Source organism: Nuphar pumila, chromosome 3 (assembly GCF_984573655.1).
Source record: "Nuphar pumila chromosome 3, dmNupPumi1.hap1.1, whole genome shotgun sequence".
NCBI classification, from domain to species: Eukaryota; Viridiplantae; Streptophyta; class Magnoliopsida; order Nymphaeales; family Nymphaeaceae; genus Nuphar; species Nuphar pumila.
In genome coordinates this window covers 85250087-85274225 of record NC_143251.1, presented here as the reverse complement: position 1 = coordinate 85274225, position 24139 = coordinate 85250087, and positions in this window count along the sequence as shown.

Genomic DNA, 24139 nt, shown 5'->3' with positions numbered 1-24139 from the left:
AGGATGTTGGAAAACTTGAACCTAGAACCGGAGAAATTAATTTTATGCCACGTACATCGAGCCTTGGCTTGAGTATATAGGCATAACTGGATTGGATACAGTTGATCTGAGCCTTAGAGTTAGGATTAAGGTCCCACAGCCATTTCAAAATTTGTGCATCTAGAGTCAGCTTTTAGGGAATGATGTTTGTGCATGCTTGTTTATGCAGAATTTGATTGAATGTGTTATTTCCTTTTTATTTTCCATATTTTCCCCAATTTTCTAAAATACTGGACGATTTTCTCAAAATTCCTCAATCTATGTCCATGTACTGTCCATGTTTTAAACCTTGAATGATTTTCCAAAATACTTCATTTTCCATTTATTTCTTCATATTTCAAACCCTGGACGATTTTCCAAATTTCCCTTCATTTCCTTCAAAACTCCAGGTGATTTCCCATCTTTCCTGTCTTCTGGATCTCGAATTTCCTGCTTTATTTTTATCCTGCCTGCATTTTTCTCAAGATTCCTGTATTTTTCTCGAATCTTATTCCAATTTCCATGTCTTCCAGTCTGATGGCATCCAGTCAGCTTGATTCAGTCTTCCTTGACGGTCACATCTCCTACGAGGTGCGACAACGTCTTCCCGAACATCGAGTCCTCAGCACCGGATCCTTCTTTCCCCGGTGGTATTATTCATGGTTCAAGAACTTCTCTCGTATGTTTCCGGACCATCTGGGCGAGTGTGGATTGGAACTGGCGTCCGCAGTGGGAAAGCAGACAGTCAACGGCAACTTGATCCATGCACTAGCAGAGCGGTGGAATCCGAGCACTTCTACCTCCTGGTTTCCGTGGGGCGAGATGACAGTACTGATGGATGAATTCTCAGAGATTATGGGATTGCCCGAGCCAGCCGGTCAGCCTGGAGATCCATTGGAGAAACAGTTTCTGATTAATGTTAAGGGTCTGGACCCAAAGGATGCCTTAGCTCGCATGACAGGACGCAAGTCTTGGCCATTGATAGAGGAGGATGGAAACGAATATGTGGACCTGCTCGAAATCTATAGACAGTATGGAACATTTGCAGAAGTCAGCTCGTTGTCCAGGACAGCTCGAGAAAGAATTCAGCACGCGATGGTTCTGTGCACGGTGGGATTAGCTTTCTTTCCCGACGGACGAAATTACATAGATATCAGGATAGTTCAGCTTCTAAGGAGATGGGGAAGCCGACAGACCAGCCGCCTCTCGATTGCCATGGCCGCACTGGCCTTTCTATACCGAGGGTTGATCTGTTTCACACTCGGAGAGTCGATCCTAGTCGAAGGGTACACCTATGCCTTGCAGTCTTGGTTCCTCCGGCATGTGCCAGTCCGAGCCAGTTCCTTCAGATACAATGGTGAAAAGCTTCTTCCAGTTGCGCGATACCGGTTCTTGATCGACAACCTTCAGGAGGAAGAGGTCGTATGGGATTACTTTGATCGTCAGGAATCACCTCCCAGATATACTTATGCTTATGGCAAGCGATTCAGACTACTTGGCCCCTTCTTCTGCGCATACTATCATCCAGAGCGGTGTGTCAGGCAGTTCTCTCAGAGGCAGAAGCGCGTAGAGATTCGTCCACTAGTCGGGGTTCTGCCAGAATTCGATCTCGCATCAGATCAGTGGTCCGGAGCATACCATTCTGCCAGACATGGCTGGGATTCCTTTGTCAGTCTTACTATTTTTTCTGGTCCTCGTGTATCTTCTGATTATCTGGAGTGGTGGAAAATTGTTTGTCCCCCTCCCCTCTGTCAAGTGTATTATTGATAAAATCATGTTTTTCCTCTCAATAAAATTCTTTTATTCTACATTTCACCTTGGTTTGGCGACCTCGCCTAGGTAACAAGGCATATTCTCAGTTGTTTATTTTGCAAAGGAATGACAACACAATTGTCGTAATCCCAGCGATGACTCAATCCCTAGTAATGGGATACTCTTTCAATTGTCTACCAAAATTCTCAATAAATATTTTCCTCCAAGCCAAATTTCCTTCAAAAGCCTAACCATCAATTCTGCCCTGCAGAGAGCGTTAGCAATCTCCAGAGAGTTGTCGTGACATTCAATGGTTCATACAAGGTCTGGAAAGAAAACCACAGCAGTTGAAGGCGTGGCATACTCGATCGCTTTAGAAGAAGAAATGGACTCACCCCGATCAGTCAGAAGCCAGGGTCAGCAAGCAGAAGATGATGTTGATCCTCAGACATATGCTATGTTCAAAGAGGTGATGACCAAAATGTTGGCAGAACAAGCTGAAGCTAGTAAAGAAAAGATCCAGGTCAAGCAGAGGGCAAAAGGTCGGTCAGCCAAGAAGGTCTTGAAACTATCCAAGAAACATATCCAACACGAGGATACATCTGATGAATCAGAATCAGTAGGTGGCACTGATAAAGAGTATGAAGTTTTGCAAGTACTTCAAAGATCCCCTCATAGGCAAGGGACAACCTATAAATGGAAAAATCAAGCAATGGATCCAGTCTGAATACAGCTGAAGGAAATGACCAAGATGATTAAAGATTTGCAAGCTCATGACAAGGGAAAGAAGGTCTTCAGGAACAAAGATTTTCATGATGGCATCACCTCCGTCAGGAATAATCAAGATTCAGAAAAGAAGACAAAACTCACCTTCTTCGTTGATGACAATCGCAGTGATTGCAAAAATAACAAAGGCAATCATACAAGTCAGAAAGAGAAATCTTTAAAGCAGAGTGAAAAATTGAGTCAACAGAAAGAGAAGAAAAAGCATGACGGTTGGGGTTACAATCGCGAATTCACTCCTCTAGATCAGCCCCTCAAAGAGGTCCTTGAATACATGTTGAGCAAAGGAATGGTTAAGCTTCCAAGAATTGCTAATCCTCTGGTCGCCCTAAGGAAATGGAAAGACCGCTTCTGCAAATTCCACCAAACAACGGGGCACGATATTGAACATTGTTTCGTCTTTAAGAATATCATCCAAGATCATATCGACAAGAATCTCTTCATTGAAAATGAGAAAGAGTACTGGTCAACTGTCTTATCCAAGTCTCAGCAAAAATCAAGTACTCGACAAGAGATGCAGCGTGATGATCCAAACCAGGACCACAAGATGGCTCTGTTAGATCAAATACTCGAGAGTTTCTTGGAATACATGCACACAAAAGATACAGTCGGGTCTCTGAAGGCTCACTCCACATTTTCTACCAATTCTACCAGAAGTAGCAATGGACAAAACAAAAGAGGAGGTAGAAAAAATCATACTGGAGGCTCAGGAAATCCAAACTCAGAGAAAAATGACCTCGCAAGTCGGAAGGATAAAATGGACAAGCGAGATGACAAGTCTTCCTCAAGTGTCCAATTCGAATTAAAATTCCAAGGAAAACCAAAGCATGATGGTTGGGGGTACGATCGCAATTTTACTCCCTTAGAACAGCCACTGGAGCAAGTTCTGGAATACATGATAGCCAAAGGGAAGGTTAGACTCCCCAAGATAGCAAATCCTCCTGTGACCATGGGAAGGTTTAAAGATCAGTTCTGCAAATTTCATTGGGCAATGGGTTACGATACCGAGCATTGTTTTGTCCTTAAAAATATTATCCAAGACGTCATTGACAAGAATATTCTCGTTGGAGATGAAAAGGAGGACCATTCATCCTGATCATGTTTCTCCCCAATCATTCAAAAAATTGATAACACTAGCACTTTCCTAATTTCTCATCTTGCTTTTATTATTTCAAAAGGATGATGTAATCTCGTCTGTCTTTCCTCTATTTGTTACATTTCCTTCAATACATCAATAAAGTTGTCAGTTTTTCTCGCAAGCTCAGTGCCATTTTTTTTATTCTCCTCGACAAAATGTTCTTTTATGAGGAATGACCTCTTCAGAGTCTCTTCTGAATCAATCAAAAGCCAATTGTCGTGTCACCTTCAGAGAGCGCTTCTCAAACATCAATCATTTATCCTTTTGTTCAAATTCTTCTTTCCCAGTTACACTGGGGCATTTTTAAAATTTTCATTTTATCTTCAAAACTTTCTGTATGCAGGCAGGATAAACAAATCTCTCATTTCACGCACTTGTGCACGCATGTGCACCCATTTACATTCATGTGCATTTGCATACATTCATTCGCATTCATCTGCATCAATTTGCATTTGCATCGATTACCCATTCAGAATAAGGGATAAATCCTGAGACCCCGACATTTGTCTAGGTCAGCGTGAGGGTAAAAGATTGAAAATCTCACATTACAATCATCAAGCGCTTTCTAAACACCAACCTTTTTCAAGTTCGTCTTGCGGGCCGAGTTTTTATCAAAACCATTTTTACCGGTCAACCTTCGGGTGAAGCGAACTTTCTAAATCCAGTATTCACTGGTCGAACTTCCTAAATCCGGTTTTTACTGGTCGAACTTCCTGAATCCAGTTTTCACTGGTTGAACTTCCTGAATCCAGTTTTCACTGGTCGAACTTCCTAAATCCGGTTTTTACTGGTGGAACTTCCTGAATCCAGTATTCACTGGTCGAACTTCCTAAATCCGGTTTTTACTGGTCGAACTTCCTGAATCCAGTATTCACTGGTCGAACTTCCTGAATCTGGTTTTTACTGGTCGAACCCTCTAAATTCAGTAGTCACGGGTCAGACTTTTTCAAAGCCCAGCGTTCGTGCGGGTACTCTTATTTAATCCAGTGCTCGTACTGGTAATCTTTTAAAATCCAGTGCTCGTACTGGTAGCCTTTTAAAGTCCAGTGCTCGAACTGGTATCCTTTAAAAATCCAGTGTTCGTATTGGTAATCTTTCAAAATCCAGTGCTCGTACTGGTAACCTTCCAAAATCCAGCGCTCGTATTGGTAACCTTTTAAAACCCAGTGCTCGTACTGGTAATCTTTTAAAACCCAGTGCTCGTACTGGTAATCTTTTAAATACCAGTGCTCGTACTGGTAATCTTTTAAAACCCAGTGCTCGTACTGGTAACCTTTTAAAACCCAGTGCTCATATTGGTACTCTTCCAAAATCTGATGCTCGTACTAGTTGAACTAGTCCCAAATGTCATCTTTATACTTATCAACTTTTCTTTCCTTTAAATGTCTTGAATTGGTCTAGAAGAGTCGAGTTCCGATTCGAATCTTCTTCCAAATCCAATTCAGAATTGGTCTAGAAAATCCAAGTTCCGACTTGAATTTTCTTACAAATCCAATTCGTATAATTTTCTTTCCTCTAGATTCTAGAATTGGTCTAGAAGAGTCGAGTTCCGATTCGAATCTTCTTCCAAATCCAATTCAGAATTGGTCTAGAAAATCCAAGTTCCAACTTGAATTTTCTTACAAACCCAATTCGTATAATTTTCTTTCCTCTAGATTCTAGAATTGGTCTAGAAGAGTCGAGTTCCGATTCGAATCTTCTTCCAAATCCAATTCAGAATTGGTCTAGAAAATCCAAGTTCCGACTTGAATTTTCTTACAAATCCAATTCGTATAATTTTCTTTCCTCTAGATTCTAGAATTGGTCTAGAAGAGTCGAGTTCCGATTCGAATCTTCTTCCAAATCCAATTCAGAATTAGTCTAGAAAATCCAAGTCCCGACTTGAATTTTCTTACAAATCCAATTCGTATAATTTTCTTTCCTCTAGATTCTAGAATTGGTCTAGAAGAGTCGAGTTCCGATTCGAATCTTCTTCCAAATCCAATTCAGAATTGGTCTAGAAAATCAAAGTTCCGACTTGAATTTTCTTATAAATCTAATTCGTATAATTTTCTTTTCTCTAGATTCTAGAATTGGTCTAGAAGAGTCGAGTTCCGATTCGAATCTTCTTCCAAATCCAATTCAGAATTGGTCTAGAAAATCAGAGTTCCGACTCGAATTTTCTTTCAAATCCAATTCGCTTAGCTTTCCTTTACAAGTTTGAACTTCTACTCAAACTATCCTGCGAGTTGGTCTAGAAGATCCGTGTTCCGACTCGAATTGTCTTTCAAAAATCCAATTCATCTAGTTTTCCTTGAAGAGTTGAATTCCGATTCGAATCTTCCCTCAAAAACCCAGTTTAGCACCTGGTCCATTCAAAGCTCACAAGTTGGAATCATTCCTTCTTAAGCTATGATCCTTAAGTTGAATTCCTATGGAATTGATAATTCGTAGGTCGAACCCCTGCGAAACCAATGTCGTTCTTAATTGAACCAATGTCGTTCTTAGGCTGAATCCTCATCAAACCCATGTCATTCCCAATTTCGACCCTTTTGGGTCACCCAATACCAATTTCAATCATCTTCTCTTGCGAGGGACCCTTTTTCCAGGGAGAGTTCGAGGGAGCTCATTCTTTTTCGCATGTCTTTATTGTACGTTTGTTGAACCCCTTTTTTTAGGGAGAGTTTGAAGGGACTCATGATTCGCGAACAGTTTGCAAAACAATCTTTATTGTCACACAAGGAACCCTTTTTCCAGGGAGAGTTTTGACGGAAGCTCGTCCTCCTTGTAACCCTAAATGTCTTTTGTTAGGCCACCCCCGTCGTCGAGGACCCTTTTTCCAGGGAGAGTGTGATGGACTCGTTCCTCTATGATATCCTTTCAATCTTTGTTAGCGGCCCCCTTTCCATAAGAGAAGCCTAGAAATAGGGAGTTTTGACGAAAACTCTATTTCTCTTCGAAAGTTCGTTTTGCAAACACCTCCTCTTCAGGGAAGAGAGGAGTATCTTTTGTTACCCGTTCAGGTAAGGGTTAAGCCTGAGTCTCTCCTTTAGGGAAAGGAGAGAAGAATCTAGCCACGGATGTGTCATTTAGATCTCAAGTGATTTCTTTCACGAAGGATTCCAAGAATATTTTGCCAATTTGCCATAAAAAAAAATAGTTGTTGATTCCAAAATCTTTATCGCATAAAATTGTACCTTAGAATACCTTCAGTATTACTTCCAAAGTGACAAAGCTTTTGCGAAAAAGGATTCAAAATTCAAAATCTTTCTATTGGCCAACCAAAAGGATGAAGAATAAATCCGCGATATGGCTAGCAAAGAAAATTCAATGTTGTTGCAAAGCCATGAATGATTGATATTGATCGCAGTCAATGGCGCATTTTTAAAGACCATTCTTAGAAAATAAAAGCAGTCGAAATATCCTGGGTGATACAGAAAAATCCACTCAATCACCTAAGCTGCAATTAAATATCTGCAAAAGGGATCTCTCAACTGTCGTCAAGATGAAGGCGAATTAGACGAGTCGAACCCCGGGGCCAAAGAAGATTTGGATCATCTCCAAGATGACGGAGTTTGTGACGGATCCTTCCAGGGAAAGTCCAGATCACTGTCAAGATGAAGGCGAGTGTGATGGACCTCCCGACAATCCCTAAAAGGTATTTAATTTCTGTTATCATCAAGAGATTCCTAACCAATGAGCCAATAACCGTCAATATAATCCCTGAGAGAAAAGAAGGATCGGAACATCTCTGAGATGAAGGAGTTTGTGACGTACCCTTCCAAAAAAATAAAGAGAGAAAAAGCTAGGACATCTCCAAAATGAAGGATGATGTAATTCCCGAAAAATCCAAGAGAGCTCCAATTCTGTCAAAAAAGAGTGCAGAAAGATCATCATGAGAAAAGAATCCCAGGATATCAGACTGCCGAATCTATCAAGAATCTTCTTTAATTTTGTGAAATTCTTTTATCAATATCCTTTCGCTAATAGCTCTCGCAATATCAAGAATACATTCTTTTCCGTCCATATCAATGAAATTGATAGCCTCCTTGAAGGAAAGTCAATTGCAAGTAATTTGAATTCGAATCTTGATTCTACGGAGTTAAGCCCAGACGGAGGTAATACTTCAGGTAGAAAAGAGAGAATATTTTTCATATATATATGTGCTTATCATTCTTGAATTAACTACAATTTTTTATCTTATTGGCAATCTTTTTAAGTTATCCTGACATGAAGTGAGAACTTGATGTTTATTTTGATGTATCCAGGCGTTGTTGTTATCCCTTTTAGGATCGGATGATGGGAGTTGTCCAAGATCCTTCCCTTCTTGTTTTGATCTGAGTGCCTGGGCTCTCAGATTCGCACACTTCCCTGTGCTCCCCACTGTCCCACCATAGACAGTTCCCGTTCAGGTTAAGGGTTAAACCTGAATTTTCCGCAAAAGGTCATCTGTCTTAAAAGCCATTCAGTCTTAGCAATGAGACGTCCAAGATCAATCCCTTTTCAAGCTTTAGGGAACCCCCTTTCTTCCTTTTGCAAACCCCTCTCGGATTTATTGTGCAGAATTCGAAGGTCCCATCATGGTTTCTTCATTTGAGGATTTCGTATATCGTCCCCTTTCAGGTTAAGGGTTAAGCCTGAGCCTCGTTTTTCCACGAGGTATCGTCCCCTTTCAGGTTAAGGGTTAAGCCTGAGCCTCGTTTTTCCACGAGGTATCGTCCCCTTTCAGGTTAAGGGTTAAGCCTGAGCCTCGTTTTTCCACGAGGTATCGTCCCTATTCAGGTTAAGGGTTAAGCCTGAGCCTCGTTTTTTCATGAGGTATCATCCCCTTTCAGGTTGAGGGTTAAGCCTGAGCCTCGTTTTTCCACGAGGTATCGTCCCCTTTCAGGTTAAGAGTTAAGCCTGAGCTTCGTTCCATACGAGGTATTTCCTGTCCCATCCAGGTTAAGGGCAAAACATGAATCTCACTTCTTTTCGAAGTAAAATTTTCTCCTTATTCTTCATTTCATATCTATCATCATCCTTGGAACTAATTCTTTCATACCAAGTCAGATTCATCTAACTGAGGCATTTTTATAGTCCAAATTTGGTATGTTTTCTTTGCCACTAAGCTCGGCTGTCAACCGGCTTAGCAGCAAAGAGGGGCATCTGTAAACACACCAAATTTTTACCTTCATCTAGTGTTTGTCCATTTCATAAGTCATTACAGATCATTGCATATCATTGCATGTATTCTGCATAGCATTACATGTCATTGCATAGCATTGCATGTCATTACATCTCATTTTCGAGATCCAGCACTCCTATTTCAAAACATTCAATCCAGATTTGAATTTTAAAGCTTTATTTCAAAATCAATTTCAAAACCTGGGTTTTTATTCAATACTTTGTCATTTTTCAACCCCAGGATTTTATATTTCGAAATATTTTCTCAGAAAACAATCTGGATTCCTTTCAAATTCAAATTTTAATCGATTTCAATTCACAGATGAGACCCATTGAGGTGGTGTCGCTTCTGAATTCCTTTATTCATCAAATTTCTCGAATTTTTGAAAGTTTCAGTCCGATTAGGACTCTGTCTCAGAGTCCTAATTCAGTCAGGAGTTTGTTTTTAAGTCTGTTTTACTTCCATTCTCAATCTTTTTCGTTTGTTTTCGAAATTTAGGTCATTTCACAGAGTCCAGTTAGTTCAGTACTCTATTTTAGAGTTCGGTCGAGTTGGGAGTCTAACCCTGACTGTGTTTTCTGACTTATTTCATCATTTCTTGATAAAATCTTTTGAAAATTCTTTCATTTGGCTTTTAAAATCTAAAATCTCAGAGTCCTAAGAGTTCAGGACTCTAACCCGGAGTTCCAATTCACTTGAGACCCTATTTTCAAAGATCTTGAATTTCAAATACTGATTTTAACCCCTTTTCAAAGCCATTTTCAGTGTTTATTTCAAAAATGTTCAAAATTCGATGTGGGCCCACTAAGTTGGCACCATATCCAGAGGAATTCTAACTCAGTTAGGACCTTATGCCATTTCAAAAATCCTAATTTTAAGTTTACTTTTGAAAATCTTTTGAAAACTCCTTCAATTTCAAGTTTTAAAATCGCTTTTTGAAAAACTCAAGTAGGGCCCACTCGGGGTGGCGCCATATTCGAGTAAGTCAGGGCTAGACTAGGGTTAGTTGATGTCTTGGTTAGTGTTAGAGGTTTAGAAGAGTCAAAACCATTTTGAAAAACTCATTTTGAAAGTTAGTTTTTAAAACTAGTGTTTTTAAAGGTTTTTTAAGGTGTTTTAAAAAGCCAAATGTAGAAAATGCCAAGTGGCATTACATTTGGGGATTTTTTAGGAAAGTCTAGGGGTTAATTAGGCATTAGTTTAGATAATTTAGGCTAGGGGTAGTTAGGTCTTTCCACCCAAAAATCACCCCCCCTTAGAAGAGTCCAATTTTTTTAAAACATTTGATTTTTAACCTAAAATTTTTTTATAAATAGAAGGCCATAGGGGGTCGATTTTCCCATCTCTCTCCTATTGGATTCTTGGAGCTTCTCTCTCCTCTCCAGCCCTTCCTCCATTGCTGCAACTCCAAGGTATGAACTTATTCACTTTTCTTATTTTATTTAATGCTTTTTAATGCTTTAAACCTAGATTTAGGCTTGGACACCCCTCCTTATGGAAGATCAACCATGGTTTCACCTCAAGAACCAGCAAGAACAATCCAAGAAGGTGATCTAACCCTGTTTTGAATAATTTACAGAGATTTTAATCCATTAGAATTGATTTTAACATGATTCTTTGCATTATTAACCAATAAAATATATGATTTACCCTTTTTAATGGGTTAAATCTATGTTTTAAAGGTGATATCAAATTCTAGCCATTGATTCCCTGTTTTTAATTTATTTTCATGGTTTATTCATGTTTGTTTTACGTTCTATAGCATAGAAATAAGTTTTTTTTACTGTTTGTGGTTTATTTTATTTATTTACATTAGTTAATGCATGGTTTTTCAAGTTTCTTAAATTTCTGTGTGTTCTAGGTTTAGAACAGTAAAGATGATGTTATTTTGGATTGAAGCACTCATTGTTTATTTCTGATTTTTTTATATGTGATGAATGCATGAGTTATTGAGTTACTGTAGAAAAATCAGAGGCTTTGGATCTCGGGAACCCTGTCAAAAAAATCAGACATCAAATCGGGTTTTTAAAGCTTTAAAATCGTGGTTAAAATCAAGAAGGTAACTTGCTGTGATGATATTTCTCTCATCTTATATCCGATTTTAGATCTGTAAAGTGCTATGGATTCACATTAAGTAGATATGTCTGCTGTGAAAATTTCGGATTTTTTTATCACTGTTTATTATTTTTCCCTCTTTAGAGAATCTGTTTTTAATTTTAAAACTCGTTAGGGTTTACCAAAACCCTAATCAGACTTGTGTTAGTCATAAATCCCAAACCACAGATCCGATTTTAGATCTGTAAAAAATGAGTATTGTTATTTTTATGTCTACTGTTCACCACTAAAATTTCAGAGATTTTTGTTTAGAATTGCTATTTATGTCTGTATTCGCAATCTGGAATAGCTGTTTTAATCCCTGTTAAGAGTGATATATTTTAGCTCAGATTGTCGGAAGGGTTTCTCCCTAACCGGAGATGATTTTTCTGATCTGTAAAATGGGAAATCTTTGTTTTTCTTCTTAGTTAGTCTCTATAAAATTTCATAAATTTCCATGGAGATTTGACCCCTGGTTCAGGTCTTAGATTGAGACTGGTTGGTGAATTAGGTCAAAAATAGCATATTTTAGGGTTTAATGCAATTTTCGGATTAATTTAATGTCAAAAAATTATTTTTATAATTCCAATTCGACATTAGGGTTATAAAAAGTGCAGGTACCAATTTTTATAGATTTTAGAATCCATTTGATCTCTTAATTAATAAAATTGCAAAACCGGGTTCCTGAAAGATCCAAAAACACTACTAAAATCACAGTTTTTGTGATATTATTGGATTTTCGTGCATAGGCATATATTTTTAGGGTTTAATCATGTTCATAATCATATTAGGATGCTTTAGGTTTAATTTTGTGCTCATTTGATTTCATTTAGTGCATAAAACCTAAATTTTTACCAAAATCTCTTTATAAAAACCCTGATTTCAAGGCCATAGTCTTGCTATCGGGGGCAATTTGGTCATTTGACCTAAATTTCGAAATCCCTAACCCTAATTTTCATTTTTTTAAGCATGTCACATCATATTTAGCTTAGTTTATTACATTCAAATTTCAAAACTTGCATTTTATCAAAATATCTTTCTAAAAACCCTAATTTCAAGGCCATAGTCTTGTTATTAGGGGTATTTTGGTCATTTGGACCCCAATTTCGAAATTTCATATTTTATCTTCCTTATTTATTCAATTTTATTTCATACTTTATCATTTTGATTTAAGGGAATCAAGGAAAAGGCTTATATCTGGCAAAATCCAACAATTTCCTGATATTGTTGGATAAATCTAGAAAAGCCAACATATTTTCATTAACCAAGTTTTCTAGTTTTGCAGGTACATTGAAGACTTTATTTTTCATGTATTTAAATTTCAATAGTGATGTAATTTGTAATTAAACTTTGGAATAAGAATTTACATTTCCTGCTTAGCTTAGGCAGCATTGCATATAGTTTATTTTTTTTAAATAATGTTAATGTGTGATGGATGATGATTCATGCATATTCAAACTCACTATGGTCTACACGAATGGCACATGCACTAGCTTCTATGAAGTTTATAAACTTGGTGGAATTTGTATTTATGGCCATAGTCAGAATACGAATGATACTCAGATTTATGATCTTCACATTAGCCACATTCAGCCTACACTCTTAGGCTAACTTCAAAATGCACTGCATTTCTCAAAAATACAAAAAGTATTTCTCAATTCCTTAAATCCATATTCATTCATTTCATGCATTTGCCAATTCCAATTCGAATTCTAAGTCAAGGAAATTGAATTCCTCAAAATCTCCTAAGTCTTATAGCAAAATCGATTTTCCCAAAGACATTGAATTTCAAAGGATATTTCAAGTATTTCCCAAGTTCCAAATTCAAATTTTCTAAGTTAGAATTTCAATTTCCAAGTTTGAATTCAGAGAAACCAAGTCTCTCAGAGTCTATTTTCACCAAATGTCAAGGATTCCTCAAAATCGATTTTATTTCTTTCAGAAGTATATTTAAAATCCCAATTCACGATTTTTCAAGATTTACATTTTATATTTCAATCATTCAAAGCAAACATCATGTTTTCAAATGTGCATTTTTCTGAAAATTCATAGCACATGCCTGATTCTATGTGCATTTAGAAATTAGAATATGATTTAGACAATTTGAATAAAGTAGAGCATAAGATTGATCATTGGTTCAATTACCCCTGTTAAAGGTGGCAGGAACGGTTGAACCTCGTACCGACAGGCGAGTCCCATTCTTCGGAATTTTCCCGTATTTTAAAAACGGAGGCACGTTATTTTCAAAATCTTTTTCAAAGGTCAGTTTGATTTGCAAAAGTAAAATTTTGCGATGATAACACACTCATTGTACTTACACTCATTTAAAGTAAAGAAGTACTTATGTACCTCAAATCATTAATTAGAATAAAGACAAAACTACATAATAGCCTACAATCCAACGTTCAATGTACTATTATAAGAAATAGACTTTTTATATAAAATATGTATTACCTAAAATATTACAACGACTAGTGTACCCTACATTTTACTTTTATGGAAAGAAGACTTTCTCGAATTTCTCTAAAGATGTTTTTGAAATGACAACATTTCACATCTCAAAAAGCTACGATTTCAAAAAGTAACGACTACTTTTTTAAAGGCTATATAAACACACTCAAATAAACTATTCAAGATGGAATGGACATGTGAGCTTACAACGAGAAAAATTCCTATTCGATATTTGAAAAGAGAGCCTTGAAAAAGAAAGAGAAAGAAAAGAGAAAAAGTCAAGTCTAGCTCTTTGACAAAGAGTATCCTCTGAGTGACAAACAGAACATTCTGAGAATCCTTCATTCGTGCATTCATATCTTTCTGAAGGTTCTATAGGAAGTATTGTAACTTTCTGTTATTCACTGTATTCCTTCTTTGTTGAAAGAAGTAGACCTTTGTGAAAGAGGGTGTTGCCCTTCTCTGTTGAGAGAAGAAGACCTCTGTAGAAGAGGGTGTGCCCCTTCTCTGTTAAGAGAAGAAGACCTCTGAGGAAGAGGGTGTTGTACTATTTATCCGGTGACTCGGATGTTATAGTGGAAAGCTCAAGTGGTTTGCTTGGGGACTGGATGTAGGTCTGGGTTTTGACCGAACCAGTATAACTTCTGTGTTTTATGTGTTGTGCCTTATTGTCTGATTATTTTATTTTATCGATTTGTATCGTATTTCACTATTCACCCCCCCTCTAGTGGAATTTTACCTTCCTTGCGGGAAAGAGAGGAAAATGTTTCCGTGAGTCAAACTTGACCGGATTTTGGAAATTTGTTTTGAAATACTCGCCTCCATTTTTAAAAATAGCGAGAAAATCCATGGGATGAAGCTCGACCTGTCGGTACGTGGTTCGACCATTTCTGCCGCCTTTAACAGAGGTAATCGAACTAAGGACCAAAAATGTGCTTGACTTAGTCAAATCATCGAAATTGTATTTTATCCTAAATGCACAGAGAATTCAGGCATGTGCTATGAGATTTTGTATAAGTTGGAAAAACATGATGCATGCTCAGAAACATTTGGAGTTGAAAAGCATTTCTCAAAAAAAAAATGGAAATCAATCTCTCAGAAAACTCATATGGAAGTATTTGGAAATCACCAGAAAGTTTATGAAAATGTGAGAAAATCCTTAGAAAATGGAGAGAATTCTCGAAAAAAGATGAAAATTTGAAAAAGAAAATATTTGTCAAGAAAACTCTGACTTTGAAAATTTTCTTTGGAAAACGATTGGAATTCATTGGAAAACTCTTTGGAAATGGAAAATCAAAACTCAGGAAATTGAAATCCTGAGAATATTGTCCTTGAAATATCTGAAAATCGATTTTGATTCCTGAGAAAGATGAGAAATTCCTTTTTGAAAATGACTCTTAAGAAAATAACATTTTCAGGGAAAATCACGGGAAAACTTTGACTTGGGAAATCCAACTTCGAAAATCTTCATAGTTTCTTGAGGAATCGATTTCCATGGAGTGAAATTTTCTTAAGAAAATCATGAAAAAAGCAGATGATGCCATGATGGAGATGATTTGAATGAATGAATGCACTTTAAAAAGATTTTCTGAGAAATTTGTTGGAAAAATGTGTATTAAGTCAAAATAAATCCTTCACATATTCTGACTGTGGCCAGGAATATGTTCAGAGTTTATTTGAGTTAATTCATAATATTTTGAAAATTTGAAAATATGATGTGCAATTTGGAAGATAGCCTAAGAGTGTAGGCTCAATGTGACCGGTAGAAAGATGATGAATCTGGGTCTCGTCCATATTCCGACTAGGGTCGTAAATATGGAGTCCACCGAGTTCATCAACTCTCTAAGAGTTGGTGCACGTGTCATTCGTGTACATCCATGGTGATTTTGCAAAATAAGATATATGAATCATAGAATCAGGACATTGTAGGAATCAAACTACATGAGATGCATCCTAATGTAAGCAGTAAAAGTAAATATTATTCCAAGTTTGATTATTACATCTCTGACATAAAAAAAATAAATGAAATGAAAAAAAATACATAGTGTAAAAGAATCAGCATCCTCCAGATTTTCCTGCAAAATGAGAATTAGTGCAAGGAATGGATATACAAGATACCCAAGAAAATGGGTATATATATAACATGTACAACGAAGACATACATGTGTATATCTAAATGCTTGAATTTGTGCTAAGTGACATGTGATAATGATGGTGTATTTACCAAAAAAAAGAAAAAATATCTACATAAATACTTGTATGTGAAAACAAGTGCACATGAAGATATCCATATATATATAAGTATATATATATATACATATATATATATATATGTATATACATGTATATATATATATGTCGATATACATAGATATATATATAGATATATACATATAATGAGAAAATACACATAGTAATTGAAATTCCATATGTAATGGGTAAAATCAGAAAATGCAGGGTATATACAGTTTCTGTACATGACTTTGCAAAGTCATAATTCCCAAATTATAACATATTTTGCAGTAAAATTGGGTATGGAGCTTCCCTGTATATCAATAACAAAGCATGCCCAAGATGGTCCAGAAATCATGAATGGATACTGAGATATTCGTTCATGAATATGGCTAATTATCAAGACTGGGTACCTGCAGAAAAATGAATGGGTATGGATGTAGCAAAGATTTCATATCAATCACAAGAAAATCGTTTTATCCAGACAATGGCTGATGTCTTCTAGATAGTAATCTTTGCAATCTATCAACATAGATGAACACCATATTAAACAAAACATCAATCTCTCTATTAAAGATAAAAAGTGGTTAAATGGAAAAAATATGTGAATCCTCAGGATTCCTAATGCAGTAGACATATTACCTAGTAACACCTAGGAACCAAGCCCATATACGTGAGATGATCATATCCAACTTCTCCGTGATGAAGAAGTCACTTGTGCGATCAATCCCAATTCCATGCCGGAAAATTACATACTTTGGACACAAATGCAGAAAATACAGCGAAAGAACATTAGGACAAGCTTACCAATGTCAAAGACGAAGACTATCAGACTGTTTCAGATGAAAAGCACACACAAGTTTCACTGATTATACAGGTTGAGCTATCTCACGTAAAAGAAGTTGATATCTAAGGAAGAAAAAAATATTGTGCATGTTTCCACTATCAAGTTAAGATATGTAAAGGCACTCTACAAGATTTCCATATTCTACAAATTCAATGATCATCATATTGAACTTGGCTTTTTTTCATTGAAGTATTTCCTGCTCTCTCCCTAATGGAGTTGAATCCAGTACATCACTACTCATTTACTTGGAACAAACTTTAACAAACACTTAAAGCTGGCAGATTGTTCTGTCAAGGTACCGAGAGGTGTCTTGGAAGACGTGCTAGTTAAGGTGGATGATTTTTATTTCCCAGTCGATTTCATCATTCTCGATATGGAAGGAGTGGATAGCCAGCACCAGACTCCGATTATTTTGGGCAGACCATTCTTGGCGACTGCCAATGCATGTATCAACTGTCGGACAGGAGTGATGGATTTATCATTCGGCAACAGGAAAGTCAAGCTGAATATTTTCAATGTCGCGATGGGTCCAACGGGAGATATGGACTGTTTCCATGTAGATATTGCTCAGGATTTAGTGGAAGAACAACCCGATTTGTACATTACTGAGGATTCATTAGATTTGTACCATATTGTTATCATCGCAAAAATTTTACTTTTGCAAGTCAAACTGACCTTTAAAAAATATTTTGAAAATAACTCGCCTCCGTTTTAAAATGCGGGATAATTCCGAAGAATGGGACTCGCCTGTCGGTACGAGGTTCAACCGTTTCTGGCGCCTTTACCAGAGGTAATTAAACCAAGGATCAAGAGTGTGCTTAGCTTTGCTCAACTTGTCTAAATCGTGTTTTATTTCCTAAATGCACAAAGAATCAGGCATGTGCTATGAATTTTCTGAAAATGCAGATTTAAAAACATGATGTTTGCTTAGAATAATGAAAATGATTGGAAATTCTTGGAAAATATGCCACTTGGAAAATCATAAATCTTGTTGAGAGAACATCTCTGAAGAAAATCAAAATCGATTTTTGAAGAAATCTCAAAGTTTTATTAAAATCGATTCTGAGAAAACTTGGTTTTTCTGAATTCAAACTATGAAATTGAATATATAACTTGTAAAATCATGATTTGAACTTTGAAAAATACTTGAAATATCATTTGAAAGCTCAGAGTTTTGAGAAAATCAATTTCTGAGAAAGACTTAGAAATTTTGAGAAAATCGATTTCTCTGAATTGAAATTGGAATTTGAATTAAGAAAATGATGCAAATTGAATGAATATGGATTTGAAAGACTTGATTTTGAGGATTTGAGAAAATCCTTTTGTATTTTTGAGAAATGCAGTGCATTTTGAAGTTAACCTAAGAGTATAGGCTGAATGTGGCTAATACAAAGATCACAAATCCGGGTCTCATTTGTATTCTGACTATGGACACAAATACGAATTCCAACAAGTTTGTCAACTCCATAAGATCTAGTGCACGTGTCATTTGTGTAGACCATGGTGGATTTGTAAAGAAAATATGCATGAATGATGTATTCATCAGATATTAAAATTTGCAGAATTAAACTATATGCAATGCAAATCCTAAGCTAAGCAGAAATTGAAATTCTTATTCCAAAGTTTACATTTAATTTACATCACTAATTGAATTTAAATACAGGAAAGTAAAGTCTTCAATGTCCTTGCAAAACTAGAAAAATGGATTAGTGAAGATATGTTGGATTTTTTAGGTTTATCCAGCAATATCTGAAAATTACTGGATTTTGCTAGATATAAGCCTTTTTCCATGATTCTCTGATATAAACTTTATGAAATATGAAATAAAATTAAATAAATAATAAAGATGAGATTTGAAAATTTGAAATTGGGGCCAAAATAACCAAAATACCCCTGATAGCGAGACTATGGCCTTGAAATCAGGGTTTTCAGAAAGATATTTTGTAAAATACAACTTTTGAAATTCAAATAAGGATAAATTAAACTAAATATGATATGACATGATTAAAAACATAAAAATTAGGGTTTAGAATTTTGAACTTAAGGTCAAATGACCAAATTGCCCCTGATAACAAGACTATGGCCTTGAAATCAAGGTTTTTTAAAAAATATTTCGAGAAAAACATTGGGTTTAGGGTCTAAATGAAGTCAAATAAACATAAAATTAATCATGAAGCATTCTAATATGATTCTAAACATGAACAAACCCTAAAATTGTGAACTTATACACGAAAATCAAGAAATATCACAAAAATCACAATTTTGGCAGTGTTTCTGGATCCTGTGGGTACCCTGTTTTGCAATTTGATCCATTGAAGCATTAAATGAATTAAAAAATTCATAAAAATCGACACCTGCACTTGTTGTAACCCTAAAATAAGATTGGAATCATAAAAATATATATTTGACATTATTCCAATTCGAAAATTGCATTAAAACCCTAAAATAAGCTATTTTCACCCATGTTCACAGACCAGTTTCAGTGTTAGACCCAAATCAGGGATCAATTCAACATAGAAATTTCTGAAATTTTACAAAGGCAAACTAGATATAAAAACAAAAGTTTTCCATTTTACTGATTGGAAATATCATCTTTGGTTAGAGAGAAACCATTCCGGCAATCTGGACTAAAATATAATGAATCTAACATTGATTAAAACAGGTACTTCCGTTTGAAAATACAGAAACAAATAGCAACCTTCATCACAAATTGCTGAAATTGCAATAGTAAATAGTAGACATAAAAATAAGGAACTTTTTTTTTACAGATCATGAATCGGATCTACGGTTTGAGATCTATGATCAGCACAAATCAGATTAGGGTTTTGGTAAACCCAAACGAGTTTTAAATTTTAAATCCGACTTTCTGTCAGAGGAAAAATACCAAACAAAGGCAAAACATTATCAAAATTTCACAGTAAATATCTCACCTCAACATGAAGCTACTGCATTTTACGGATCTCAAATAGGATATAGGATGAGTTAAATAACACAACTGCAAGTTACCTATGAATTTCAACAACGATTCTAAACTATTGAAAATCACGGTTTAATCTTTTATTTTTTTAACAGTGATTCCAAATCCCAAAATGTCTGATTTTTTATAGTAGTTCACTGACATATCCATGTATCACATATATTACAGTGAGTACTTCAATACGAACTAACATGCTCTTTATTGATCTAAGCTTAAAACACACAGAAATTTAATAAAACTCAATAAAACATGCTTTAATCAATGAAAACAATAAAAAAAATATCTAAACAGTCAAACAAAATTAATTTCTATGCTATAATATATGTAATAAACATGAATAAGTAAAAATAAATAAAACACAGGGAATCCATGGCTGGAATTGCTTTTACCCTTGAAACCATGGATTTAATCCATTTAATCGGATAAATCTCATGTTTTCTTGGTTAAGAATATAAAAAACAATACAATAAATGATTCTAATGGATTAGAATCATGAAAAACAGCCTGGAATAGGGTTAGATCATCTTCTTGAATTGAACTTGAGGTTCTTGAGGTTGAATCCATGGTTAAAATCATGAAAGAGATGATACCAATGGTTAAATCCATATTAAAAACATAGAAAAATATTAAATAAAGTAAAACAATTTATAAAAAACCTTACCTTGAGGTTGTAGCTGCAATGGAGGAAGGAGAAAGAGCTGAAGAGGAGAGAGAGACCACGAAATTGGGAGAGAAAAAAAGAGACCCCTTTGACCCCCTTTAGGTCCCTTATTTATAGATTTATTTTTTTTCGGATTTGTTTAGGAAGAGTTTTGATTTTTTGGACTCTTTTTAATTATTTTTGATAAACCACATGGGGAGGACGATTTTTTTGGAGAATTCTAACCTAAATGGACTCTAATTAATCCCTAATTAACACCTAATTAAACCCTAGAAAGTCCAAATGTGGCACCACCTAGTATGGACCCACATTTGGTTTTTAAAACTTGAATTTAAAACCTTTAAAACCCAATGGTTTAAAACTTAAATAAAATGGATTTTAAAAATTGCTTTTGACTCCTCTAAACCCCTAGCCTAACTAGGACAATGACTAACCCTAGTCTAACCTTGACTTCTTCAAATGTGGCGCCACCCCGAGTGGGCCCCACTTGAATTTTCAAAAATGATTTTAAAACTTGAAATTGAGAGAATTTTCAAAAGATCTTCAAAAGTAAACTTGAAATTAAAAGTTTTGAAATGACATAGAGTTCTAACTGGGTCAGAACTCCTCAGAATATGGTGCCAACTGAGTGGGCCCACATCAGGTTTTGAAAAAATTGAAATAAACACTGAAAATAACTTTGAAAAAGGGCTAGAATCAATAGTTGAAATTCAGAATTTTTGAAAATAGAGTCTCAAGTGAAGTAGAACTCCGGGTTAGAGTCTTGAAATTTTAGAACTCTGAGATTTTTGGATTTTAAAAGCTAAACGAAGGAGTTTTTAAAAAGATTTTATCAAATATAATGAAATAAGTCAGAAAATACAGTCAGGGTTAGACTCCTAACTCAATCAGAACTCTAAAATAGAGTCCTGAATTAACTGGACTCTAGAAAATGACCTAATTTTTTTAGAACAAATGGAAATAAATGAAAATAGAAGTAAAAACAGACTTCTGACTGGACTAGGACTTTGGGACAGAGTCCTGATCAGACTGAAACTCTAGATTTTTTTGGTATTTTCTGAAAAATAGATGAAAGAACTTGTGAAAACAATGAAAACAATAACAAATATTGAAATAAAATAGAGTTCTGATTCAACTGAGACTCTAGGGACAGAGTCCTAATTGAACTAGGACTCTTAGATTTTTGGATTTTCTGAGAAAACAAATAAGAGAATTTTGAAAACAGTTAAAAACAGGATAAAATTGAGGTTTTGGTTTAAAGTCCTGATCTAATTAGGACTCTGAGAAAGAGTCCTGATTCGATCAGAACTCTAAGAATTTTTGGTTTTCTGATAAGCAAATAATGAAATTTAAACAGAAATTTTGAAAATCAGCAAAAATGGAGTGAGAAAACAAACTTGGGATAGAGTCCTGATTTGATCAGGACTCTGGGGCAGAGTCTTGATTCTATCAGGACTCTAAGATAAAATCCCAGAATTTTGAAATTCTTTGATAAAAGTGTAATAGTTTTGATAGATGGAAATATTTTTGAAAGATTCTCTCAAAATTAAAATCAGGATCAGAGTCCTGATCGAACTAGGACTCTTTGAACAGAGTCTTGTTTTGACTGAAATTCTGAGTTTTTGACTCATTTTGAAAAATTTGGTTAAAAATAGGTAAAAATAGTGACAAAAGACTGAGTCCTAATCCGACTGAACCTCTGAAGAAGAGTCCTAATCCAACTAGGACTCTTGAAGAAGAGTCCTAATCCAACTAGGACTCTGGGATTTTGGCCAAAACGGAGGATTTTAAAAGGTTTTCTATAAAACAGGTAGAAAATATAGTAAAAAATAGAGTTCTGATCCAACTGGGACTCTGAAAAAAAGAGTCTTCATCCAACTAGGACTCTAAGATTTTGGCCAAAATGGAAGAAATGGACAAGGGATATGACCATAACTGGTTTAAAATCAAAATGGAGTTTTGAAAATGTTTTAAAAAGATAAAAAGATAGAGTCCTGATCCAACTACGACTCTCAAATTTTTGAGAAATTTGATAAATGAAGGAATCCAGAAGCGACACCACCTAAATGGGTCTCATCTGAGAATTGAAATCAGTTAAAAATTGAGCTTAAAACGAATCCAGATTGTTTTCTAAGAAAAACACTTCAAAATATAAGGTCCTGGGGGTTGGCAAATGACATAATGTTGATTAAAAACCCAGGTTTTAAAATTGATTTTGAAAGAAAAGTTTTAAAACTCGAATCTGGATTAAATATTTTAAAAACAGGACGGTTGGATCTCGAAAATGGGATGTAATGACATGCAATGCAATGAAATGATATGTAGAATGCATGCAATGATATGCAATGACACATGAAATGTATAAACACTGGATGAGGGTGAAAATTTGGGGTGTTTACAGATGTCCCTCTTTGCTACTAAGCCGGTATAGGGCCGAGCTTAGTGGCAAAGAAAAACACACCAAATTTGAACTATATATATAAAAAAAATGCCCCAGTTAGGAGAATCTAACCGGGTATGAAGGAATTGGCTACGGCGGTAATGACAAATATGGAATGAAGAATAAAGAAGAAGATTCACCTCATCGAAATGACGCTCAAGCATAGCCCTTAACCTGGATGGGACGAAAGATACCACGTGGAAGAACGTGATTCAGACTTAACCCTTAACCTGAAAGGGGACGATACCTCGTGGAAAAATGAGGTTCAGGCTTAACCCTTAACCTGAAAGGGGACAATACCTCATGAAAAAATGAGGTTCAGACTTAACCCTTAACCTGAAAGGGGATGATACCTCATGGAAAAATGAGTTTCAGGCTTAACCCTTGACCTGAAAGGGGACGATACCTCGTGGAAAAACGAGGCTCAGGCTTAACCCTTAACCTGAAAGGGGACGATACCTCGTGGAAAAACGAGGCTCAGGCTTAACTTTTAACCTAAAAGGGGACGATACCTCATGGAAAAATGAGGTTCAGGCTTAACCCTTAACCTGAAAGGGGATGATAAACGGAATCCTCAAATGAAGAAACCATGATGGGACCTTCGAATTTTGCACAATAAATCCGAGAGGGGTTTGCAAAAGAAAGAAAAGGGGTTCCCTAAAGCTTGAAAAGGGATTGATCTTGGACGTCTCATTACTGGGACTAGATGGCTTTTAAAACAGATGACCTTTTTGCAGAAAATTCAGGTTTAACTCTTACCCTGAACGGGAACTGTCTATGCTGGGACAATGGGGAGCACAGGGAAGTATGCGAATCTGAGAGACCATGCACTCAGATCAAAACAAGAAGAGAAGGATCTTGGACAACTCCCATCATTCGATCCTAAAAGGGATAACAACAACGCCTGGATATATCAAAATAGGCATCAAGCTCTCACTTCATGTCAGGATAACTTGAAAAGATTGCCAATAAGATAAAAAATTTATAGTTGATTCAAATGTAAGTATATTTATATAAAAAATATTCCCTCTTTTCTACCTGAAGTATTACCTCCATCTGGACTTAACTTCGTAGAATCGAAATTCAAATTCAAATTACTTGCAATTGACTTTCTTTCAGGGAGGCTAGCAATTTCCTTGATATGAACAAAAAGAAAGGATTCACATTGTGAAAGCAATTGATGAAAGGATATTGATAAAAGAATTTCATAAAATTAAAGAAGATTCTTGGTAGATTCGGTAGTTTGATATCCTGGGATTCTTTTCTCATGATGGTCTTTCTGATTGTACTCTCTTTTTTTTTAACAGAATTGGAGCTTTTTGGGTTTCTGGGGAATTCATTACATCATCCTTCATTTTGGAGATGTCCTAGCTTTTTCTCTCTTTTAGAAGGGTACGTCGCAAACTCCTTCATCTTGGAGATGTTCGGATCCTTCTTTGCCTCGAGGATTATATTGACGATATTGGCTCATTGGCTGGTGGTCTCTTGATGATAGCTGAAATTAAATATCTTTTAGGGTTTGTCGGGAGGCTCATCACAGTCGCCTTCATCTTGACGTTGCTCTAAACTTTCCCTGGAAGGATCCGTCACAAACTCCTTC